At 39.2% G+C, this 21,388-nt stretch overlaps 1 long non-coding RNA gene and 2 pseudogenes across 2 annotated transcripts; all 3 read right to left on the reverse strand.

The window, feature by feature from the left end:
- Positions 1 to 1,077: 1,077 nt before the first annotated feature.
- LOC116557520 lies at positions 1,078 to 1,609 on the reverse strand (annotated as a pseudogene).
- A 4,261-nt stretch (positions 1,610 to 5,870) lies between these two features.
- On the reverse strand, positions 5,871 to 7,148 carry LOC116557518 (annotated as a pseudogene). The gene has a single exon (XR_004271551.1). The product of XR_004271551.1 is annotated as a glyceraldehyde-3-phosphate dehydrogenase pseudogene (transcript).
- LOC116557521 lies at positions 5,871 to 19,587 on the reverse strand. The gene is made up of 3 exons (XR_004271552.1): positions 19,576 to 19,587; positions 16,389 to 16,397; positions 5,871 to 6,032 (listed from the first exon to the last, which is right to left on the reverse strand). It is a non-coding gene; the product is annotated as an uncharacterized LOC116557521 (long non-coding RNA).
- Positions 19,588 to 21,388: the final 1,801 nt, after the last annotated feature.

Genomic DNA, 21,388 nt, shown 5'->3' on the forward strand with positions numbered 1-21,388 from the left:
GGCATTTCCTGTCCTTTTGCTTGTCTACCATTCACAATCTTGTCTGTAACCATGGCCTACCTGTCACAGAGCTCTTGCCTAAAGTTAAATGACAGGTGAAGTCTCACTGATTAACTGACAGTTCCATAAACTCTTTACACACCCCCATGTCATACTAGACATTACCAGTTAATGTGCCCAGGGTTTTAATACTCCTTAATTGGAATGTTTTTGTTGCTGTTGATTATATCTTAACAAGCCAGGTTGAAAACATTTCAGGTAATCGGTGCCTGATAGATGTACCTCCACTGAGTCACAGGGAATTCTTTTACAGTAATTTTTCTTCCTAAGGTGTTATCACTCTACTAGGAAGGAGTCCAAATTGCAAAAACAAACTGTATTATTCAACAGGAATTTATTGAATAGCTGCCATGGCCATGTATTATTCTAGGCATTAGAACAGAGGTTATCTTTTGCCTCGAGGAATATCTAAGTTGTTGGCTGTATAGGTAACAATTTTTTTTTTTTTTTGAGATGAAGTCTCACTCTGTCAGTGAGGCTAGAGTGCAGTGGGGCAATCTTAGCTCACCACAACCACTGCCTTCCAGGTTCAAACGTTTCTTCTACCTCAGCCTCCTGAGTAGCTGGGATTACAGGCTCGCACCATTGCACCTGGCTAATTTTTTGTATTTTTAGTAAAGACAGAGTTTCACCATGTTGGCCAGGTTGGTCTTGAACTCCTGACTTCAGGTAATCTGCCCGCCTAGGCCTCCCAAAGTGCTAGGATTACAGGCGTGAGCCACTGCGCCTGGCGTAACTTTTCATTTATAATAAAAGCCTCTTATTACCCTGCATTTTGATGCACTTCCATGAAAACAGTATGTAACTCTTTTCTTCATGAACAATGGAGCACATATACCTTAAGGTTTGTGCCTTTGACATGCTCTTGGCTCTCCAAAGAGAGCCACGGAAGGCAGCAGAGTATGATTATCACTTGGCCAAAGTTTCAATTCCAGGTTTCTCATTAAATTATCTTTTTTTTTTTTTGGTGGGGGGGTGGGTATATAAACTGTTTATTAACAGACAAGGCCTACAGACTTATTTCTTCTTGGACACACCTACAGTGCAGCCACTGCAGCCAGTGGTCTTGGTGTGCTGGCCTTGGACACGAAGGCCCCAGAAGTGCTGCAGCCCTCTATGGGCCCAAATCTTCTTCAGTTGTTCCAGGTCTTCACAGAGCTTGTTGTTCCAGACCATTGATTAGGACCTGGCTATATTTTCCTTCCTTTACATCTTTCTTTCTGTTCAAGAACCAGTCTGGGGTCTTGTAGTGGCGTGGATTTTGCATACTGGTGATCACACGTTCCACCTCATCCTCAGTGAGCCTTCTTGGTGAGGTCAATGTCTGCTTTCCTCAACACCACATGAGCATATCTTCAGCCCACACCCTTAATGGCAGTGATGGCAAAGGCTATTTTCCACCACCCATCAATGTTGGTATTGAGTACTTGCAAAATATGCTGGAACTTTTCAGGGATCAGTAGAGACATGGCCACAGCACAAGAAGAAGCAGGCAGGCCTCCTGTGGAAGAGCTGCATTATCTTAATATGAATACAGGTTCCCACCACTTTAAGATCAACTGTTCCTAAAACTATGGAAACAAGAGGAGTGATTGCCAGCAATTAGCATGGCCACCCGTACAGCTTACCTGCAGGCTGGGCCACCTGCTTGACTGCCTGATGCTTGGCCTCCTGCTGGCCTCTGCATGGTTTCCCAGTTTCACTCTGAAAAAGCACCTTCCTTCTTCTCTGTCTGAGCCGTTTCTTTTTTTTAACTTGGTAAGTTAACCTTTCCTTTTAAGAGGAAAGTAATCCTATAAGATTGTTTTTTCTAAAGTGTAGGAGGCCCTATGTTCATCAAGGAAATTAAAGTGAATATTGAATAACCCAAAGAAAAATAACTGGTAAATCAAAATAAGGATTTGGCCAAAACATCTAACTTGTTAGAGATGTATTTTTGAAGGTCAGTAGAGATTCTCATTCCTTAACTGGAACTTGATTCTCAGTTCCATTGGTAGGAAGCTCATAGGGTTTCTCACGGAAGGTTTAAATCTTATTATATTCTACATCATGAGCTCTGCTATCAGAACATGATTATTTTTTAAAACTCTACAAACCCTTTGCAAGAAAAATAGTTGAACGACATGCAGACATACAGAAACCTGTCTGTCCCAGCAGGACCCCTGATATCCTGATGCAGCCATTTTGATACAAAGCCAAAATGTTCATGATCAAGTGTTCTATCCTCAGATATTAGTTATGACTAATATCCAACAATTCTGATTACTAATTAGAAAATTGAGTTATTGTCTTTAAGTTCAAGAGTAAGTGTGAAACCATTTTGTCTTTGTTATCACCTAATCCAATTCCGTCCCATTGTTGGCAGCACTGACAGCAGTGTCAGCTCCATGGTTCAGCCTGACCCTGTAACCCACACTGACACTCCAATGCCAGAAAAGAGCTCCCAGTAACACAAAGCTTGCTGCAACCCAACCCGGATTTTTAAACATCAAGCAAAAGTAAAGGAGGGCTATTTACAGGATTTTAGCATCTGAGCTGAAAGATTTCCAGGTGGATCTTGCAAAATGTGGGCACTGACTGGGTTTGGGAATAATTTATGACACAAGAGCTTTGAATTGATGGACATAGCTAGGAGAGGGTCTTGAAGCAAGTTTTAATTAGCTCATTGTTTTGGTTAGAGCACAATCTTATCTTTCAATAGAAGCTTAGAATTTTATATCTCATCCTAGCATTGCTTAATTTAGGGGCAAGGAATTATGACAGTCTCAATTTTCACGTCTGACAACTGGATCTTCCACTTGCCTAAATAGCACCATAGAGGAAAACTCCTCAAAAATTCTCAAATGTGCATACTTACATGACCATATTTATACAACTTTCCCATCTGCCCTCCTTCCTTAGCTCTCTTGATTCTGGGCCAGTACCTCCTTTGGGACATTCTTACAATGCCAACTACCAGAAACCGTATGTGCCCATGAATTCTGATTCTGTCTATTGTCATGTCATTATAATACAAAGGAAACTTGGTATTTAGTGCTCATTTTTATTCCCTGGACAGTCTTTTCTTAGGATAAGACCTAATGTTGGCTGTTTTTGAGTACTGCAAATCATATGATACTTGTTTGAGGAAAGCTATATAAGGATGATTTTTCTCTTCTTGCCATCTCTTTCTGACCATAGTTTTTATAGAAAATGTTCTGTAGCCTCTCCTTGTTCCCACTGTGCTTCATACCTCCTGGTTGCTTTTTCCATTTACTCAACTCTTTGTCTCTGACTAATCATTATCTAATACTTTAAACTGACAATATATTTATGTTGAATTTTATTGCTCTATGTTGGTCATGGTTTTTCATTCATATTCTGTAAGTTCTTCCAGTGGCTTTGAGCTATTATTCTGTGAGCCCCTTGGTTTCCCCTAGAGATTGTAATCTTCCTCCCCAATTCTGACTTGCTCCTCTACTTCATTGTGTGTTAGAATAGATAAGGTATTTCCCACAAAATTGCTACTTGAAATGTGCTCCGTTCTCTTAGTAGTTACTTCTAAAATTTAAAATATCTAAATATACATAAATATAGCAACGCCAATAAAATTTTTATCACAATACTCTAATTCCTACTTTAAAAAATGGGAAAGGTCTTGGGATTGGATAGTTAGCAAGACAGTGAGAAAGCTGACCTGCACTTTAAAAATGAATTTAGGATGTTGAACCAAAAGTGAAGATGGCTATGAAAGTTAGCTATAGGTGCTCAACATAGCACGAATAAGTGAATGAATGGGTTTAGCATCTGTTGCATTGCTTTAGCTCCAGTTCCGGTTTCACTTTTGGTTTCCTGTGACTGTTGGCAAATTGCTGTTTCACATTGGACTAGACTTGCAGAAATCTATGTAATATCTTTCTTCCCCAGAGATATTCTCTGATATGTGGTTTGGCTCAGGTGGCCTCCTCAGTTTGTGCCAACATTTTCAGCATATGTCAATGGAGGGGATGTTATTTTCTGTTTTTAAAAATGAGTTTACATATGTAACTCTTCAAGTCACTCAGGTCATTTGAATAATATATTTTTCATAGCAGAGTGTTAATGTAACTCTTAGCAGTTATATTAACTATGAAAACTGTTGTTCAAATGAATAAAAACAGATGTTATGAGGAAACTTGCTACTACTGCAGTAAAGCACGGAAAAGTTTCACATTGCTGTATCTGACTTAGAGTTTGCAATGTGGTGATTGGTAAATAATCAAAGCTTTGAGATGTGTGTTCCTTGTGCTGGACTAAATTTAGCACTCAGGTTTGTTTGTTTGGTTTTTAATCCACCATGTTATTTAATAAGCATGTAACACTATGTTAGGTTTTGTTTCTGTTGTTATTCAATCTATATAAAGCCCTATGAGGGGGGTTACTACTATGGTCTTTGGTTTGCAGATGAAGAAATGGAAGCACCAGGCAGCTGAGTCCATTGCCCATGGTTATACAACCAGTCAGTAATGAGTTGAAATTGGAACCCGGGCAGTCTGACTTCAGGATTTCTATTAACCACCATGCAGTACTATCTCAACAAGGTAAGATAAACTGTTTAAAATGGCTTATGTTATAATGCAGTTCAGCATGGCCCAGAATTCAGGAAAAGGCAAGACTTGGTTGAATCCCATCCCAGGATTTTGGGATTCCCAGAGGGCCTCACTCTAGGTTCATCTCACAGGCCAGTTTCTCCATTTCTGTTTACCTAGTCTAGCACAAGGCCTAGAACAGTGAAGAGGATTATTAATACTCTGTGGTACAGAACTGAGATTGTGAAATGAGAGACCAGACCTGTGATCTTGATGGGCCATGACTCTCAGGACAACTCAGTGCTGAAATGCATGTGTTCCAGAAGCCTTGGACATGAATTGTAACTGTGGAACATGTGGTACCAACTTGGACAGGAGTGGTGGCTATAGCTCTAAAATCTCCATCAGCCTTTGCCACCCTAATAAGCCTCTATCTTTCAGGACAGACATACCCCTGCCTGCAAATGTAGCTTTAGGATGACTCTCCTGGCTTGCACTAATCCCCAACACTTCTTTCAACAAAGTTGCCTTGGCCAAGCCTTTCCCGTGTCAATATTCTTCAAGCCCATTTACCACTGATGCTGGGCAAGTTGTCTGACCTTTCTCACCCCCAGCTTCTACATCTGCAAAGTGGAAATTGCAGCAAGGATGAAATAAAACCATTATATAAGTCACTTAGAACAGTAGCTAACGATAGTAAACAGTTAGGAAACAATATTCAATCTGGTTTCCCCTTTATAGGGGACTATAAAGGGAATAATCAGGATCCACAAATGCTCATTAATATTTCAAACAAATCCCCAGAAATGAGAAATTTATTTTCAGGAAGGCAGCATAGGCTAAACACCAAGTTTCTTTGCTTTTGCTGGTATCAAATATAGTGACTTTTTGTATGTGCCCCTAATTTAAAAAGTAGAAAAACAATTACTTTAAAATGCAGGGTGATATATAAAAATTAAGCATTTTAATTTATTTATACAGGCTTAAATTCCAAAGTTATTAACTGTATAATGAAATTATAGTTCTGTAGACTCTGGTTTATTAATTTTTGTTATTAGCCTCCAAGAGCATTTATTAAACACCTACCTATTTAATTAAGAATTTAAGAAGCACCTGGACCATGCAAAAATGTCTGTATTTTAAAGTCTAGTTTGCTGGTTCCTTAAGGGTAGAAGTTACATCTTCTATGAGAGGAAACTAATTTGCAAAGATACTGATTTGCATTTGTTTTGACTATATTTGTTATAACCTTCAAGCATTTTCTTTTTTGGCTGAGCACAGGGGACTTTATTGATGGTACACGACAAGGTGGGGCTCCCTAGGCCCCTCCCTCTTCAAGGGGTCTGCATGGAAACTGTGAGGAGGGGCAATTCAGTGTGGTGGGGGACTCAGTGTGGCAGACACTCCCCAGCAGTGAGGGCCTCTCTTTCTCTCATGCTGTCACTGGGGCTGATGGTCCAGGGGTCTTACTCCTTGGAGTCCATGTGGGACACGAGGTCCACCACCCTGTTGCTATAGCCAAATTCATTCTCATACCAGGAAATGAGCTTGACGAAGTGGTCGTTGAGGGCAATGCCAGCCCCAGCATCAAAGGTGGAAGAAAGGGTGTCACTGTTGAAGTCAGAGAACATCACCTGGTGCTCAGTGTAGCCCAGGATGCCCTTGAGGGGGCCCTCTGACGCCTGCTTCACCATCTTCTTGATGTCATCATATTTGGCAGGTTTTTCCAGACGGCAGGTCAGGTCCACCACTGACACGTTGGCAGTGGGGACATGGAAGGCCATGCCAGTGAGCTTCCCGTTCAGCTCAGGGATGACCTTGCCCACGGCCTTGGCAGCGCCAGGAGAGGCAGGGATGATGTTCTGGAGAGCCCCACGGCCATCACGTCACGGTTTCCCGGAGGGGCCATCCACGGTCTTCTGGGTGGCAGTAATGGCATGGACGGTGGTCATGAGTCCTTCCATGATACCAAAGTTGTCATGGATGACCTTGGCCAGGGGCACTAAGCAGTTGGTGGTGCAGGAGGCATTGCTGACGATCTTGAGGCTGTTGTCATACTTCTCATGGTTCACGCCCATCATGAACATGGCATCAGCAAAGGGGGCAGATATGATGATCCTTTTGGCTTCCTACTGCAAGTGAGCCCCAGCCTTCTCCATGGTGGTGAAGACGCCAGTGGACTCCACCACGTACTCAGCGCCAGCATCGCCCCACTTGATTTTGGAGGGATCTTGCTCCTGGAAGATGGTGATGGGATTTCCATTGATGACAAGCTTCCCATTCTTAGCCTTGACAGTGCCATGGAATTTGCCATGGGTGGAATCATACTGATACATGTAGACCATGTAGTTGAGGTCAATGAAGGGATCATTGATGGCAACAATATCCACTTTACCAGAGTTAAAAGCAGCCCTGGTGACCAGGCACCCAATACGACCAAATCCATTGACTCCGACCTTCACCTTCCCCATGGTGTCTCAGGGATGTGGCTGGTGATGGGAGACAAGGTGTGGCTGTCTGTCGAACAGGAGGAGCAGAGAGCCACCTTCAAATATTTTCTTTTTCTGGCGGGTAGAAAAGTGACCTATTTGGAGCAGGGGTTATTTTCATGGGTAGAGAAAACTAAAGCTGCTTGGAGGCAACAACAATTCTGTTCTTCTGCAGGAGTCTAAATTCATCAGTAACACTACTTATTTGTCTTGTAGGGCAAGAAGAAGGTATCTCTTCAATTGCAAAAGGGGAGTTTTTTTTCAGGCTAAGAATAGGAAGAAGGCCCATAGGCTGCAGGAACAGCATAGACAGCCCTCAGCCCCCACACATACACTGCTGGGCATCATCAACCCAGGGAAGTGGCAAGTTCTCTGGGGAAATGACTGTGCACACACTTCAGAAGAAGACCAGGCACACACAGGCATCCAACTGGTGCTTCTATCCTCTGCAAAGGTTTCTGTATCTCACAAAAAAACATGGAAACAGATTGCTGCCAGAATTTAAAGACTGCCTTGACTTGGATATGGGTGGTCATTTACAGTCCAGAGGTTTCTGTTGTTTCAGGTCTTCTTAGTTTTTGTATAACCTAAAGAGGGATGGAGATGGAACCTTAAGGCTGTTTTTTAAGGTAGAGAGTTGAGAGTCAGTTTTGAGTTTATTTAGATAATGTAGAGACTTGCCTTGCCGACCTTATATTCTGTAGATTACCAGTCTTACTGCTTTGCATGCCTAAGCCTTTGCACATATTAGGTGCTTAATAAATGTTTTTTGAATGGATATGAAACTGAACCTGGAAATTTATGGTAGCAATGCTAATTGGGGCTTATACAATAAAGTAGACACCCCACCGCTAACAGAGATTAGAAATTATCTAGAAAACCATTACTTCAGAGATTAACAATGTTTTCCCATGAGGCAAATATTCTATGTAGAAAAGGGTAAACAAAATAGTGCCAGTTCAGTGTGAGGATCTTTGTGTCACTTGCTAGCTGAAAAGATGAGTTATGCCCTTAATTTGTCAGTGTTTCAATTAGAACATCACTGGTGACCCTTCCTCCTGACACAGGCCATTTTGTTCTTGCAACACACTTGGCCATTGGCCACATTTCCCGTTATTGATGATTCGAATTTATGTATTGCAGATATAAATGATTTAATTGCAGATATAAATGATTTAATTGCAGATTAGATAAATATGATGTAGACATTCCCAATCACATAATTATTTAAAGGATGATAATAATTTGGTCCCATTTGTCAAATAACATTACTGCATTTTAATTTACATTTTCAGAAGATTTAATTAACCAAGTTCTAGGAACTTAGGAACAAGCTGCCTTAAATCCTTCCGGGAACAAGCAGGATACAAATAAATAACAGATAATAGCAGATTGTCCCTTTTATTGATATGATTTCTTACCTTTAGTGATTCCTTTTATTTCTCTTTCAGAGGAGAATATGCTATACTTGTCGGTGATTCATCAAAATTACAATTAATAATTAGGAAAAACAGAATTGTATTATCATTTAAGGCTCACATTTTAAGATTTTCTTTTTTTGAAACTATTCTTTAACATTAACTTAGACCAGGAATACTTAAATAAAATTGGAGTCCTGGGAGTCCTTAAACATGGATGGAGAAAGAGTTACACGTTGATACCTTTATTTTAACTACCCTCTAATGAAATTTAGCCTTTTCTTCAATTATAAATATAGGTAACAAATCACAGGAGGATTTGTAGCACCTGTGATATCTTGGGTAAGAATATCATTAGATCTTGTGTTGACAGAATGGTTTGGGAAAAAGACATTTATTTTCTGTATTACAATTATATGTTTTTAATATTGATTTTTGTATGTATTCGACTTTATTTGTATTTGTCATCCTAAGTATTTTGCCTTACAGATTTCAAAACATTTTGAGAAGGAGTCCAAAGGCAGCGCAGAACTGTCAAAAGGGTCATGGCAGAGACAAATTTAAAAATTCTGGCTCTCTATGAGGTTTTGAGGAGTTCAGGATTCAAGGCCTCATCATGGAATGACAGAGACCATCTTGTATACCTTTGTATTTCTACACTTAGAGCAAGTTTTGCACACAGTAAGTACTTAATAAATACTTCCTAAGTACTTAATAAATGTACATATATGCATTAGTATGTGTTATAATAATACATAATACAGACTGCATATTTCTCTTAAATCAAAAAATTATTAAACGGATGTGAACATGTTCTCATTTTTCAAGACACAGTTTGTGTTTAATACATATTTTTTCCCAGGTAATGAATTATTTAAATTCATTTTTAATAACTCCAGTGCACACACTGCATCCTTTAAGATTTTTCAGCAAGTCATTTGGCTTATATAACATATGCTTCAGGGAGTAAGAAGGAAGTAAATAATTTAAAACTCTTGACAGAGAATTTTTTTGCTAGGCCAACAACAATGTAAATATGTCTTGGTTTTTACAGATCACACTCAAGCATTTGCCCATTGCCATAAAAGAGAGAAGGGCCACATTTTTAATGGGAGAAAATAAGCAAAGCTTATTTAGAAAGGGGTCAGTTTCATTCAGGGACATAGACTCTTTCTGGGAAGTAGTTCTTTGCCAGCTGATGTCCAAAGGTCAAGTAGATCTCGTGAAAAGTAGATCTAGTGAAATACAATGACCCCTGGGTTGAGGTATCACCCTGTTTAGGGAAGCCCTGATGCAACCCCTGAGGGCAGTGCTGCTGGCCATAATGGAAAGCCTTAAAGAGCCTGTTTTTCTGTCACTGCTGTAACAAATCACCACAAACTCAGTGGCTTAAAACAATACAAATTTACTATCTTACAATTCTCTATGTCAAAAGTCAGGCATGGGTCTCATGAGGCTAAAATCAAAGCATCAGCAGGACTGTGGTCCTCCTGGAAGAGCTGAATAGGATCCTTTTCTTGCTTTTTTCAGCTCCAAGCCACCAGCATGTCTTTGCTCTAGCCCTCTTTCCTCCACCCATAAAGCTAAAAAGGTGGTTGAGTTTTCACATGCCAACTTCCTGAGCTCTTTTACTTTTAAGGATTCTTATGACTACATTGAACCTACTTAGATAACCCAGGATGATCTCCCCATCTCAAAATGTTTAACCTGATCACAACTGTAAAGTGTCTTTAGTCACGTAACATATCACAGGTCTCCAGAATTAGGACACAGACATCATTGGATAGGGGAGTCATTATGCTGCTGACCACAGCACTTAAATGCATAAGAACTAATCTCAAGGCTGGGCATGATGGCTCATGCCTGTAATCCTAGCCCTTTGGGAGGCTGAGGGGAGCGGATCATGAGTTCAAGAGATCGAAACCATCCTGGCCAACATGGTGAAACCCCGTCTGTACTAAAAATACAAAAATTAGCTGGGCATGGTGGTATGCACCTGTAGTCCCAGCTACTCAGGAGGCTAAGGCAGGAGAATCGCTTGAACCCAGGAGATGGAGGTTGCAGTCAGCCCAGATTACATCACTGTACTCTAGCCTGGCAACAGAACAAGCAAGACTCAGTAAAACAAACAAACAAACAATCTCAGGGATACGTATGGCACTAGAGAAAAGTGGCAACCTCAAAAAAATAAATTTAAATTTGGAGGCCGTAAGTAACTGGCTCAACTAATCATTGCTTAGTGGTTAGCTGGCAATGAGCTTAAGAAATGAATACAGGGGAGAGGGATAAGAGGTTTGGAAGAAGGCAAAGAGCAGTGCTTGCCATTCAGCTATGATCGCAGGGCAATGAAGGGAGCAAAAGCACAGAATGAGAGAGAAGAGTACAAGTGGGAAGATGATCATAGCAGAAGACCTGCAACTCACAGGGTCAGAGGCAGATAACAGAGAACCTACCTGGTACAATAGAATTGGAAACTTAAGTAAGTCTGAGCATCTAGTACTGCCCCTATACTTCAAAAGGCATTATTACCATAGAAGGAATTACTTATCCCCATGACTTGAGGATAGAATTGAAGAAACTACTATGCAAAAGAGACTAGAGATTTTGATCACAGTCCTTTTTGTCTTTAGGGGAGAACGACAATTTAAGAGGGCTTAAAAGAGGTGTTAGGTATATATTATTATATAAATGTGAAGTTAATTGCCCTTCAACTTGCAGTTACCTAACTAACACTAGTCCTGAATTAAAGACCTTTTTTGGCCTGGCATGGTAGGTTACATTTGTAATCACAGCACTTTGAGGGGGACCAAAGTGGGAAGATCACTTAAGACCAGGAGTTGGAGACCAGCCAGAGCAACATAGCAAAATCCCATCTCTACAGAAAATATCAGAAAGTTAGCTGGACGTGGCGATGTGTACCTGTGGTCCTAGCAACTCAGAAGGATGAGGCAGAAGAGTTGCTTGAGCCCAAGAGGTTGAGCCCATAGTGGCTCTATGATAGAGCCAGTGCACTCTAGCCTGGGTGACAGAGCAAGACCCTGTCTCTAAAAGGAAACAAAAATAAATAAAAGACCTCTTTGTCTATGAGGACTATGAGTAAATCCAACTTAAAACCTGGTCACATTTTGTTGAGTTTGCTAGGTTTTATTTCTTACCTACACCAGTTCCATATCAGACGCTTAAACAGGTAAGTTTCCCCGGCTTGGATATTTCCAGGTAATTTATTCTTAAGCTTCCACTTCGTAAAATAGCTTTGGACCAAGGCATTATTTCCACATAGACTCATCATATACAATCTTATTATCTCAGTTTGAAAGCAAATTTTAATAGATTGTCAAATAATTGCTAAAGATTTTATTTTTGAATGAATTCTCTATAATCTTTTTTTTTTTTGTCACTTAAGAAATGTTTCCTCTAGGATCAATAGATGCGGCAAACCACTATGGCACACGTATACCTATGTTACAAGCCTGCATGTCGTGCACATGTATCTGGAACTTAAAGTTTTTTAAAAAAAAGAAACGTTTTCTCTAATTTTTTAAATCTCAAAAATGAATCTAATAATAAATTATCTATTGGATAGCCAGTAGCCTATATTTTGGCCCCTTGATCTAGTGATGTGCAATTTTGCCTCAAAGAATATGAGCGAACACCCCTGATTTTTTCAATAGCTTCTGATAAGGAAGGCGCTATATTGATCAGTAGGTTAAAATTATATCACAAGCAACTCTCCTTGGTTTGTGTATTCACTGTTGGCAAAAGATCTGTATTTACAGTCAAGAGATAACAAGACAGTCTCTGTCAGTGCCTGAGCACTTTATTTTGAAAATAACCCCGGGGCTGCTGACTTGGCAGAACAAAATGTACACCTAGAGCAAGCAACAGCTGAGAAAATGCTACTTAGGCTAGATTTTATTTTGCCAGGGTAATTGATCCTTTTAAAATGTACGTTTATTGCTGGTCACAACAGTTTGACTTCTGATAGCAACTAAATGTATTTTAGCAGTACAGCTTTGAAAACAGTGACTTGTGATTGTTTTAAACTTTATAGTGGCACCCCCTTAAAATGAGATTCAAGACCAATTGAACAGTTTCCTCTTAATTTATTATAAGAGTTTCATAATAAAACAGGGATATTTCTAGTTAGTAAGAGATCTATCTTTAATGTAAGCACCCGACTAAACAAAAGCATTATAAATTATGGTTTCTAATTTTTGGGTACAGTTATGATGTAGCTACCTTTTTAACAATACGTCTCACTATGTATGCTACTTTCAAACTCCTAATGCATGTTATTTAAATAAATAAGAATGTGACAGTTCTTTCTGAGTGTCAAGAGAGAAAATAAGGACAACTTAAGATACACATAATTACAGTACAGTAGAATCGTGTGTGACTGTCTCCAGTACATGGTTCTGGCCCTTTAAGAATGAAAAAGCTCAACAGGCAGTATGTTTAAATAGAACACACTTTCTATTGATTGATTTTGTATTGTCTGCACCTTTGATCACCCTTTAGGAGAACATGGCTTCAGGCCAGCCATAGAACACCTAAAGATAAGCCTTTAAAGAGTCAAGTGATGTTTTGTCAAGGAAAGCAAGCACTTAGCCAAAGGGCATCATAAATAAATTTGATCTTTCTTCATCGGGTGCCCCGAACTGACTGTTAGAAAGCCTGCCTTTAATTCAGCTCAATCCAAGAAGGAAACATTAAACCTGCATCCAGGTAAAGTTGGTGAAGCTGGAAGAAGAGTTTGCAGCTTGGAGGCAAGAACAGAAATACTGTATGCTGTTTCAGCCAGCCAGTGGGCAAAAGACTGTGGGAAAGTTCTTATGCTTGGGCATGAAATGATTCAATAGCGGAACTGAGTCATATCATTTGGGAATTCGTGTTATCCATTATATTGAAAGATAAGAAAGTGGCTCCTAATTCCTGAACTCATCTTCTTATGGAATGGCAAAGGGTCTGTCGACCACACTTTAAGTGTTACTGGTGTGGTGGGTAGACTTTGGTTTAGAGACTTATATTTAGATCTTTTATCACCTCTTTAACTTGAGAAAGTCACTTGTTAAAGTAATGAGGTATAAGAGACACAGAATCAGCACACATTTCCTCATCTTACTAATATCATGTACAAGCTCTGTTTTGTAAATGTGAAAATATTGAGACATCATGTATTATTTTCTTCATTGCCACCACCTGAAATTATCAGCAGAAAACACATATTCTCTAGGTTTCTTCCATTTCTGTTAAGATATCATTTAGTTCATCACAGATACTTATGAGGCAGGGACTTGCTAATAATGCAGCCCAAAGGTTACAAGTTGGTTTCTGGCTGGGAGATGGGAAGGACAGGCTAACCACAGCTACAGCGGATAGCTTAAATGAGCAGTTCTAGTTACCAGATGAATGTCTTGTCTTGTCCTAGTGTGACCTATGGCCCACCCGAGGGGAAGGTAATGAACAGTGGAGAATTCAATAAATATTTGTCCAATGAATGTTGGGAGTAACTTTCTGAGTTGACAACAGATTTGCCTTGGGTGAAAATATAGATAATATGTTACTTCCTGTGCAATATCATTGTTACTTTACCATCACAAGGATATGATCTTCTAGCCACACACTGGCCTACTCACTGAAACAGCAGTTTTTTAGCCATGAAGCTTTATCTTCAAATACACCCTTAAATGGAATCCAACTGTATAAAAAGATGAGAGCACAGTTGTGCTGGTTGAAGCAGGAGGAGTTGAAAGACAGGGCACGGTCTATTTTGCCTTCCTCACTCAAAATGTCTAAGACTCAATAGAGCACCAGTGCACTAAAACACCACTGAATTTCATGAATAGTTCAAATGATGTGAGTCAAATGAATGGCCAAATTGCTGAAAACAGCTAAGCGTAGTTTCCATCTTTAACTGGCGGGTGTTCCTTTAGTTCTGGATTCTCCACTGAGACATCTCAAAGATGTTGCCACGCATTGCGCCAGCTTCACTGAAGCCCACTACCAACTCACCTGCAATCGACTATCTTCTCTCAGGCTTTTTGATCCCTTTCTTTGTTTCTAAGAATTCTACCCTAATATCTCCTCTGTCATAGATTGGCACACTGTCTTTCTTATTAGAAAACCATAATAGACTCAACTCAAGGGCTCTGCTGTATTATTAAAGACTGCAGGTATAATGGACAAAGAAAGCTTAGACAACTTGTCCACACTCTCTTTTCTTTCTTAGTCTTCAGCTTTGTCTGTTTAGAGCATTCCATGTGCCTTTTATTTTTTTTTAAATCAAAGATTGCAACTGTGAGTATCAAGGGAATTAAGCCTAGCCTTCATGTAATTGAGCTTGTATCTATTGCTGTGGGGGATAAACTGTCTATATAATTCTATGTCTATAGGTCCTTAGACTTTACCACTTCAGGTTCAGTAATGAATAGAAGCAGAGCTTACAGTAACCCCATGTATTTAGGGATCTGATTGGAGTTTCTCTTTTTTTTTTTTTTTTTGTTTCCGAGCTTTTGCCTTTTAGTATGTGACCATAATAGCTCTTGTAACACAATTACTTGACTAAATCAATGTTAATGAAATAAAAACACTATCATTACATAATATTTCAGAACACAGATGACAGCTGCACTGTATGCATTCAGGATGAACTATCTCTTCAAATGAGTAACATCCAGGGAGTCCCTCTATAAGTCAGATCAGCCATATTCTACAACTCTACAGAACAGTAGGCTTTCGTCAATCTCATATTCATGATTTTCGTCCAAAATATTTAATCTTGGTCTTCTACAATGGTACGCTTTAGAAGCACAAAACCATACTCATTTCCTTTCTTAGACCTTATCCTTAGTATTTTCTGAGCTTGTTAAGATATTATAAAAAGTGTCATGGTCATTCTTACAAATAACTCTCTTACAGCGAATTTATTTACATTCGGCTGGATTATAGAAATCGAATAATAAAACATTAGGCAAATAAAACAAACTATCTTGAAAATATATTTCTTTTCCTTCTATGCAGAATTTGGGAAGACAATTAAAAACAAATTTTATATAATCTCTGAGGTTTTAAAATATTGCTATGTACCAAAACCCTTAATGTTTTCCAAGAAATGTTAGTATGCTGTATCAACTCTATAAATCCTCTTGAGAAGTAACTAATTATTTTGACAGAATGCTTGGTCTCAAATTTAAAATAAATATCATGAAAGACTGGGATTTTCTGGAACTGTTCTTTGAATAAATCTCCGCATTGTGTATAGGAGTTGAGAGAATTACCTGATGCTAAACCACAAAAGAACACCCATACTGGTTAGCAAGGCCAGAGACTGTTCCGCAGCATGTAGGTGCTGAATGGAAGAAACTAATGAGAAAAAGAGTGATTGTGACAAGCAATTATGTCACCTATGTGAACAGCTTAATTTTCTAAATTAGCCACTTTGATAATTATGACATCTCATTTGTCTTTTAATTCCATGAGCCCTGAAGTTTACCTTTGATTTTTTCCAATCAGATAAGAGGCTTTGATAAGCCAAGGGTCTATTATGTGTCTGAAAAATTCAGATTTCAGGCTGATTGGCCTTGCTACTTGCTTGAGCCGGAGCAAATGGCTCTCTCTACAAGAGCTCTCCAAGCCTTGCTTTCCTCGCTTCTGTTTGCAATAGAGATGGAAGAAAAAGAGGAGGGGCAGAAGAGGTTGCAAAGCAAATTAATAGTGTCAACAGGACTAAAGAGAAAACTATTCAGCCTCCTCTACGGAAAAGGCAAACTGTTTTTCAAGTACATTAAAAGTCACTTTAGTAGCATCCACTTTGCATGCATGCCCCCAAATTACCAAGCTAATTACAAATTATTCTCATCTGTTTATTGAAGCACTTTCAAGATCTTCCAAAGGATACATACTCTTTTTGTTGTTGTTCATGTATTGACTTGAGAGGTTTGTAAAAAAAGTTTGCCTGTGATTCCAGCCCTTTGGAGGGCTGAGGTGGGTGGATCACAAGGTCAAGAGATGGAGACCATCCTGGTCAACATGGTGAAACCTGTCACTACGAAAAATACAAAAATTAGCCGGGCGTGGTGGTGCATGCTTATAGTCCCAGCTACTTGGGAGGCTGAGGCAGGAAAATCACTTGAACCTGGGAGGTGGAGATTGTAATGATCTGAGATTGTGCCACTGCACTCCAGCTTGGTGACAGAGTGAGACGCTGTCTCTAAATAAATAAATAAATAAATAAAGTAAACTATTGGGCATCCTATAAGTGGTCTGGAACCCTTCCTAGTCTTTGAGACTGTGCCTAGGTATTCTTGGGGCTTCTGAAGAACTCTGCCACTACGACTACTTAGAATATAAGAAATGTCTTGGGGGTTAAATCTCCAGAGACGTGTGACAGGCCTGGAGTCGTTATCACCAGTAACATCAGAATGAGAAACTCTACCACAAAAAGAGCCAGGCACTAAGGTGGCATCAGATTTTTTTTTTTTAAGCCACACCATTTTCCTCCCCCTCCCCCTCCCCCTCCCCCTCCCCCTCTTCCTTCCTTCCTTCCTTCCTCCCTCCCTCCCTCGCTCCCTCCCTCCCTCGTCTTTCCTTCTTTCTTCTTCTTTTCTTCTTCTCTTTCTTCTTTCTTCTTTCTTTTTCTTCTTTTTAATATACTGAAAATATTTATAAAGGATATTTATAAACAAATTTGTCAAACTTATCACTAGCTTAAATATATGTTACCATTAACTTTTTTATCATTTTTATTTTTTTAATGGAATGGGTTCTTAATTTTTTTTTATTCAGGTGTAATTTATATAAGTAAAATTCACCTTTTAAAAAAGTATATAGTTCTGCAAGATTATACAAATACATACAATTATGTAACCAACACTACCATCAATAACAGGTCTATCAGCCCAAAAAGTTCTTCCATGCCACTTTGTAGTCAGACCCCAGGCCCCCAAACCCCCGACAGCAACTAGTCTCTTTTCTTTAGAGTCTTGCTTTTACCAAATGCCATATAAGTGAAATCATACAGAATTGGGCATTTTTGCTTTGACATGCATTTGGGATACATCCATGTGGTTTTGTGTGTCAGTAGTTCCTTTCAACTGATGAGTATTATCCCTTGTATGGATAAACCACAGTTTGTGCATTTATGCACCAAAAGACATTTGAGTTGTTTGCAGTTTTTGGAGATTACAAATAAAGTCCCTATAAGCATTCATGTATTTGAGTCAGGATCTATCAGACAGATTCAGCTTCCAAAACCTAGGATTCAGGCTAAACAAATTCACAGGGACTCTTCCTGTAGAATGAATCATTTCGGCACCTGATCTTGACCTTCCCTTGACGCTGGATACTCCAGGTCTCCTGGGGAGACTTTTTAAACTTCTTGTGCAAAACTTATTAAAAATTCACACAAGAGAAAGCCTTGATATCTTTTGTTTTCCCAGAAGTAAATTTTCTACACCCTGATTAATACAAAATATACAGTCGTACCTCGGTCACTGAGGAGAATTGGTTCCAGGACCTCTTTTGGATATTAAAATTCACAGATACTTAAGTCTCTGGTATAAAATGGGATAGTATTTTCATACAACCTATGCCCATCCTCCTATATACTTTAAATCATCTCTAGGTTACTTATGATACCTAATACAATGCAAATACTATGTAAACAATTATTATATTGTATTGTTCAGGAAATAATGACAAGGAAAAAAGTCTATATTGTTCAGTATAGATGCAATGTTTTTTTCCAAATATTTTCAATCTTGGGTTGGTTGAGTCCATGAATGCAGAGTCCATGGATACAGAGGATCGACTGTATGAGGAAGTCCTATAAGCTTTATTTATTGTTTTGACTACATTTTAAAAGAGACATTTCTTACTTGTTGAGGATTCCAACACCTTGAACTAGTCTTTCTTTCTTTTCACCTCTGGTATATTGTGGAGTTTGCTTTTGACATTTAAATGAGGACATTTAGTTATTTCTTTGGTGTAGTATATTTTCAGTTTTTAAGTAGGATGAAAATCTTACTGTTTCTGAAAATCACAGAAATCATGACTGAGAGAAAGAGAGAGAGGATAGAGAGTAAATATCTACAAAGAGTGCTCATGCATGACCTGAGAGCTTTGAAGTCATGTAATATATCTAGCCTTTTAATAGGTGATCCCAACTTTAAGGAATGGCAGTGTGAGAAAATTCTAGTTAATAATCCATTCATATCAGGTTCTGGATAGTCAGCTCCAGAATCATTTCTTTCAGAAAGCATTCTCCAGTGGCTTCTATTTGGAAAACAACTCTGTGATCCTTATGGTGCATTTAAAATGCCCCTCTTCCAGCAGCATATCTATTGCATCAAGCAAGATAAAGTATAGTTTTATTTTTTACAGTAGTTTTATTTTATTGGAGGGTAATGACTACTCATCCTCCATGTATTTGGGGAGTGGGAGCTATAAGGGACAGTGGAAAATAGTAAGGCCTGTTGCTTTTTTCATGAGGTCATTTTCCCTTTGACATGCAATTTGATGCTTCACAATTTTTCTGAAAGTCAAAAGGAGTACTACGTTCTTTAATTTTCATAGTGCTATAAATAGCCCCTCACAAAGCATAATTGTATAAAAGAGATGACACTTCTTTATGAAAGAATTTCCACTGGAAAGATAAAAGGAGGTCAAAACTCTTATGTGAGACATGTATTTTCAAGTATTCATAAAAATAGAAATCATTAACAATGGGAAAATTCTTCATGATAGGCAGTCACTTATAAGATACTGGAGCCAAAGCCATTTTCACAGGCACCAACTGTAGTTTGAAAGGAATCCATCCAAGAAGCGGCTGCTGGGCATTTAGCTCAAGTACCAATAAAAAGGAGGAGCATGCATGTGTGTGCGTGCACACACATGCACACATACACATATACACATAGTACAGCTTTTGAAGGTATTTGCCAGAAACATTTTCAGGCTTTTGCCATCTGGGCCCTACAGCCAACAGTCAGGTCCTGTGGTGATTCTAGCTGCTGACTCCTGCTCCTAGAGGCGGAATAACGTGGAAAAGAAAAGGGAAAAAACCGGGAGAGCACATATAGCAGCTAGAAGGATCTGCTAAAGAACATTTATATAACATCAAGATCCCAATTAACTTGTAATGATTCCAGTGTCATGTAAACTTTAAGAAATCCACTTGCAAGTGATTATACATGCATTGGTATTATTTTTGTTATTTATAAATCAGCAGAGATACATAGGACAATTTATAAAACATTTAAAAAGACCAGGAGTCTGTCTCATTGGGTTTATGGGCATGTAAAAAAAATGGTGGACAACATATGAATTGTATAAGCAATCATTAGTAGTCATGACACTGAGCCAACTTGTATTGTGTCCTTCCCATGTGCCAGGCACTGAGTTAGGCCTACACATAAACTTAATTTTAACCCTTACAATACCCCATAAGGAAGGTGTTCTCAGTAGACTCATTTTACAGATTAGCAAATTGATTTTTGAGGAGTTAAGTGGCTTACTCAATATCCTACAGCTGTTATGAGGTAGTGGCAGAATTTTAAACCAGGTTGTTTCTCATTATAGAACAAATGCTCTGACCTTCTGCTATACCGTCTCTTCATGGCAGTGTGCTGAGTTAGTCCTCCATGGACTAAAGAAAGATTCCAATGGGCCCTGGGGCTCAAGCCTGTAATTCCATCACTTTGGGAGTCCAGGGCAGGAGGATCACTTGAGCTCAGGAGTTCCAGATCAGTCTGGGCAATATAAGGAGACCCTGTCTCTCTAAAAAAAAATAAAAAATTTGGCCAGGTGTGGTGGTGCACCTCTAATCCAGCTACTCAGGAGGCTGAGATGGGAGGATTGCCCAGGGGGTTGAGGGTGCTAAGAGCTCTGATTGCTCCTCTGCTCTTCAGCCTGGGCTAGAGCCTGTTCTGAATTTATAATAAGGAGATGCTAGATCAGCAAAGCATAGACAGTAGACAGTAGTTCTTCTGGCATTTTCCATGCAAATGAGTCTTTTCAAGCCACCCAGTTTTGCATGAGGTTACTGTATTCCATAGCCCTCTATAGGGCACAGAAGTCAGATATCCCCTCTGTATAATAATGATTACATTGCCCCAGCATCCTTTATCGACAGGGCCACTGTATTGGGTCTTTGGACAACTTAGTTCTCGCACCGAGAGTAAAGCATTGCTGTTCACTTCGTTTTTCATTCTTATGAGGATAAGTGTTAGGGCTGGAATTCAAGCTGAAAGTTGAGATTACTTCCTGGCAGCAGATGTTGTTCTGTCTTTGCTTCAAGTGTCTGTGCCTCTCTGTTGATTACCTCCTGCCACACTCTCAATACACACAACAAAAGGGTGGGGGGTTTTCAATGGGGAGAAAAAAATTAGGTAAGGTCAGGTTCTTGTTCACCTCATGATTTGGTTCATTTCTTCCATGCTCAGAACTCCCTTTGTCATCAAGGAGAAAGAGAACCTGGGGGAGGAAGGGAAAGATAACTGGGCCTGAAGTAATTTATAACCATAGGCAACTAGATCATTTTATACCAAAATGGTGCTTTCTCAAAATCTCATCATTCATACCAGGAGTATTTCTTATGGATTAATATTCCTGTGTTTATGAAAACATTGTGTGCAGTTGGACTTGCTTAAACTGTGAACATTTTGCCTCTCTGAAGAGTTGGGGAAAGGGTATTATGTCATTATAGTGTTAAAACGCATCAGTGACTTGATCGTTTGAAATGCTTTAATAAAAATGAATTCTATTATCTGATTCTGATTATCTAGCACCAGGTTTTATAGGCTTTTAAGACATTTTCCAATTGTCAGATTTTTTTTTCTATGAGACATTTAAATACTTAGATTCCATTCTTTCTGGG

This window comes from Sapajus apella, unplaced genomic scaffold (assembly GCF_009761245.1).
Source record: "Sapajus apella isolate SASKATOON/1434 unplaced genomic scaffold, GSC_monkey_1.0 scaffold19, whole genome shotgun sequence".
NCBI lineage: Eukaryota > Metazoa > Chordata > Mammalia > Primates > Cebidae > Sapajus > Sapajus apella.